This window comes from Labrus bergylta, chromosome 19 (assembly GCF_963930695.1).
Source record: "Labrus bergylta chromosome 19, fLabBer1.1, whole genome shotgun sequence".
NCBI classification, from domain to species: Eukaryota; Metazoa; Chordata; class Actinopteri; order Labriformes; family Labridae; genus Labrus; species Labrus bergylta.
Window position 1 is genome coordinate 19,586,360 of NC_089213.1, and position 5,337 is coordinate 19,591,696.

The following is a 5,337-nucleotide window of genomic DNA, read 5'->3' on the forward strand; positions in this document are numbered from 1 at the left end:
GCTTTGCCAAACTTGCTTTGGAGGACAAGTAATCAATGTCATGGCTACATTTAACAGCAATCTTTTCTACTGTCCCGGCAGCATGACATTCTGCTTAGAAATGGCAATTAGTCAGGGGCAGTAGTGGGATGATCAAAGCTTATGACTTAGAAACCTCAAGGCTGAAACATGCCTTTCAGAGATCTGTGGAGGTAAGCAGTCTAGCTAGCTGCTTTCTTTTGTACTTTTTTGAAAAACTTGTCTAAAGCTTTGGTGTTTTTGTCTTCTTTCCTTATTTAATTTAGTATCAACCAAACAGCCTGCCTGACGGAGTGAAGAATTGAGAGGTACGAGTCTTTCCTTTTAAACGTAAGTTTTAAGGGTTGTGTGATGTCCTTTTTACTATAGCTTGAGGCTACACTGGGTCAAAGTATGGGAAAAGATTTTGGTAAATTATAAAAGCAAACAATACATGAATTGTTGCCATTTAAGTCAGGGTCTAGTTTTTCCATGTATAAGAACATATTTCCCTGACTTTCCCTAGTTCTTTTTGGGACCCTTATGTGATTTCAGTTGCCAAGATGTTGCATAAGAGATCTATAATTGTTGGTGTTTCTTACAGCTAAATTCAGTGCAACCTAAGGATCTGAACTATCTGAAAGCTGTTAGATAATGGCCAAATGGAAACTTAACATACATTTGAACATAATACATTTTGTTGCTTGCTGAAATATGAGTGATCGGTGGTGAAATGTGTGCAAAGAGATGTGTGTGGATACGTGTCAGTCAATCTGTTCAAAACAGTTGCACTGTAGCAGGACCTGTGCGTGGATACGTTTCTGATCACTGAATGTATGTGCCCGCGGAGTGTGTGTGCGTAACCTAGCCGAGGGTTGGAGGCGATCAGTCTCTGGTGAATTGCTGTCTGCGGCGGAGGACGGGAGCATTTGACGGATCGGCCTCCCCCACGCGCAGGACGCCGCGTTCCTACACAGATGGCGTAATTAACGGGAGGCGAGCCAGGGAGGGAAATTTATCTTTGATCAGCACCTTCCCGCCAGATTGTCATCTATGTTAATATGATGATAGCATCAGTGCACACGCGTGTACACACACTCGTGCGCACACACAGCAAGAGATGGATGATGATAGAAAAGAGGCTAGGCAGCAGTCAACCCTGAGGATATAGGGTTATGTGTACAGTCTTACACACATACACACACACACATGCACACACACACACACGCATACACACACACACACACACACACACACACACACAAACACATTCCTTCTAATCCTTTGTTCACTGCATGGCACTGCACTCCCCTGCTGTGAGGGTATCTGAGATCATCATCGGAGGGTGCCTCAGACAGAATCATACAACACACAGACACATCACACACACACACACACACACACATTCACACACACACACAGACACATCACACACACACACACACATACACACACACAAACACATACACACACACACACAGACACATCACACACACACACACACACATACACACACACACACACACACGCCCTTTGAAGGGTGTGTGTATGATAAAACCAAGAAGTAACTAAAAAATGCCATGTTAGGTTTAAATTCAGTTAAATGGGCTACATTTCAAAAGATATTAAAGTTTAAGGAAAGTAAGCCTAGAAGAGGTCTGACATTCTAGGATCCTCGGTCGTTCAGGACAAGCGTGTAAGCTACTACACAAATGTTTGTGCGTGTGATTAATTGTGGGCGCGTGCGTGTGCATGGTGATTTGAGACCAGTTGTCACAGAAGAGCACGGCCACATTCGCACTTTCACCCCAGTGAGATATAAGGAGTAATGGTGTGTAGGTGTAATGACATGGGCCGTAACATCTGGGCTATGCATGGAGGGAAAAAGAGAGTGGGTCTACAAGGTCTCCAGGTCCCTTACGTGCTGCAGGGGTAGGAGGATAGTTTTTAGGGGGAAGTTGTTAAAAGAAAGATGAAAAGGAGAGAACAAGAACAAAGGCAGAAATCCAGATAGGACTGTGTAGGTCAAAGTAAGACAGGAAATGAAGAAAAGAGCAAAAATGGAGATGAGATGAGAGAAAAATGAAGTGAGGTGATGAGAGAATTGGTGTATGGAGGAGTAGACGGAGGAATAGATGACATGAGCAGAGCGGTGAGCGGCGAACATTTCCAAACAGACCAGCAGACACACAGACAGACTGACAGAAATGCAAGCAGACAGACGGCAGAGAGAACAAAGGCTGTGTTCCTCCACCTCGCTCTGCTGCTCCCCAGTCCATCTGCTTCTCCTGCACACAGCCTCCGATCTGTTTCACACTCATTTTCAGCTCGCTCGCTTTCTCTCCACCATCTCCTCCCGCTAACTTACTCCCCTAACTCCTCACCCACTGCACACACATACACACACACTCACACACATACTCACATCCATCTTACCATTCCTCCTCCCTCCATTGTACCAGCCCAGTTACTTTCCCCCTTGACTTCCATCTGATACATATCTGATACAAGAGTTTGACTTTGGTTAGACACAACCTGCAGGAGACCGCGGAATTATTTACCTTATTCACATAAAATAAGCTATAAGTCCTGTTTACATCCTGTCATATTTCAAGAGAACCACTCTTGAAATATGATTACCTTACGTATGAATTTGTTTAGTCTTCAAAATAGCAAATTCAACATATAAACACCATGAACATGAGCAGGAGTTTAAGTCTTTAACTGTTTTATATTTATCATGTTTCTTATTTAATTAATGTGTTTTGGGTTATATGACCTCAGAAAGAGAAATAGGATCATCCCACACCCACACAGTCAAAGTAAAGCAGATTTGTTCATCTTCATGTTTTAAATTACCAAAGAAAAAAAGATGATTTTCCACATTTAAACCAAACTTCAAACCCATACAATAATTACATTGCAAAAACTTTAACTTCATTTGTCCAATTTCTAGTTTCAAAAACGTCTCAATTGCGGGCGCTGATGGTGGATAAGTCGCATCCCATGTATGGAGGCTATAGTCCTCAAAGCGTGCTGACCATGTTCAAAACCAACCTGCAGCTCCTTTCCAGCATGTCATTCCTCACTCTCTCTCCTGTTTCATACTCTATCTACAGTCCTACATTAAAACAAATCTTAAAATAGAAATTCTCATTATACTTAAAGCAACATTATGGAGCTATTTGTTTTTGTTTGCTTTGGTGCCAACCAAAGGTCGTAGGGGCGTAAAGTGAGTTGTCTAAAGGGCGTAGTGTACATCGTTTTGGGGCGCGTCCAACTAATATTTGGTATTTAATCAGTGCATGCAAAGAGAATGGATTAAGTAGTTTGATTATACATAGGTGTGTTTTAGGGGTAACATGAATAAAACCAATGAGAGTGTTAGAGCCCATTCCCTTTAAGAGCAAGATGTACCTGCAGGGGGGCGCATCACTGTTTACAAGGCAGAGTTCAGTGTTTATTCTGAGAGAGACCGAACTCCAGCCGGCTCATTTAACGTCTCTGCTTTCATTGAACCCCCTGACAACACAGAACACAATCAGGACACTATATGAAATATGTTTCTATTTATATTTTTGCTAAATTATTCCTCCAACATAACAGAAACAGATCAGAAAGACACGGTGCATATGTCCGCATGAGGCATAAGAGCATATCCCCAATCTCAGACACGCCAACAGGCTCTAATGTTCCATGTGCCAGGTACCTTTAAACCTTTTTTTCCCCTGTAAATTTGAGATTACTTACCAGTAAAACATTTTTTTTATTGTCCCACATTAAAGTAAAAATGCCACGTTTCCTCCTTTTTGAAGCCTCACTGGAGAGTCAAACCAGACAGCTGATCAAATCATCGGTCAAAGAGGGAAAGGAAGAGCAACAACTGTTTCCTGCCAACTAAAACAGGCACAGCTGTGCACCAGTGCCCTAAAAATCATCCTTCTGTCAAACACCTGAAACCCATTTTCTATGAGCTGCTGGAGTTGTTTGTTTTCAGAGGCTTAGTTTAACATCATCAAGGCTTACCATTTCTCAGTAGAGAAAACTAGACGGGCATAAAAGTCAAATATATTGATAAGTTAGTCATTGAATAAATTGTATGTTTTGATTATACGAAATGAGGACGATACAGGAAGAAATAAACAGAATCGTAAAAACCATGTAGAACTGGAGTGAAAAATGGTTGACAACCATTGTATGAAGAATTATGAAATTAAATCATAACAGCACATGGCTGGCATGCATAATCCCAGCTCCTAGTTATGCTGTACGGTCATCTGTGTCTGGGCATCTGGGTGTGTGTGTGTGTGTGTGTGTGTGTGTGTGTGTGTGTGTGTGTGTGTGTGTGTGTGTGTGTGTCACACACACACGTAGGCATTAACATGCTTCTCCACGTACATGACCTCTCGCATCATTTAGTCGCTGGTGACTCTCCAAACAGGGCCGCCCCAGCGACAGCCCATAATACACTGTGTAATAATGGGAGATTTGCTTTCATGAGCTAAGCTCCGGAAATGTTTGGACCTCCCATTTAGACTCTACAGGAGCTTGGCACTGACTCTGCACAGGTGCAGACAGAGAGAGAGAGAGAGAGAGAGAGAGAGAGAGAGAGAGAGAGAGAGAGAGAGAATCAGGTCCTGCGAACAACATTCAACATCTGTGTTGATGGCTGTTGCACAAATTTTCACCAATACAGCAGTGACAGAGGGGGAGAGGAAAGAGTCAAACAAAGTGAGAAAGGGATAAGGAGGAGAGCGGGGATTCGACATCTGTCAGGGTTTGTTTTGCTTTCTACTAAATTAAGAGAGGAACACAGAGAGAATGAGGTAGGAGCTTAAAATAGCAGAGAGAGAGGGTTTTGGTGGCGAGCCAAGCCTGGATGAAGCAATCCACGTCCAGCTGTTGTACTGTTTGTGTATCACAGAGAGAGCACAGGAGGGGAGGCAGGGAAGAGGGAAGGTAGGAAGCTACTGAGGTGGGGAAGCAGAGAGGAAGGTTAAGTAGTCAAACATAAAAAGCAAGAGGCAGTTAGGACGGAGTGATTTCCAGGTTGGAGGACAAACTATACCACTGAGAATGTTTCTCTGGTAAGTGCACCTGTTCCTCCGAGGTGCACACTCCCAGTTCTTAAGTTTGTGTGTTTAAAGCACACCCATTGCAAATGTGTGAATAAAATCCAAACACCGGCCATGAAATCTCCATAAATAGCATGTTGAATTTAGAATATGCTGTGATATTAAATGTGACATTGTTATAAGACTCCACCGTTGGTGGAAATTACAAAAGTCAGCTTATGTCATTTCTGGTCTACATCATCTACCACGGTAAACTTTAAGTGCT

The 5,337-nt window shown here is 42.7% G+C and overlaps 1 long non-coding RNA gene across 1 annotated transcript in view; it reads left to right on the forward strand.

The window, feature by feature from the left end:
- The first annotated feature begins 253 nt into the window (after window positions 1-253).
- Window positions 254-5,337, forward strand: part of LOC114921321 (uncharacterized) — an 18,915-nt gene continuing 13,831 nt past the window's right edge. Inside the window, exon 1 of the long non-coding RNA XR_010664712.1 lies at window positions 254-326. This is a non-coding gene — a long non-coding RNA (uncharacterized lncRNA). The remainder of the gene's footprint in view (window positions 327-5,337) is intronic.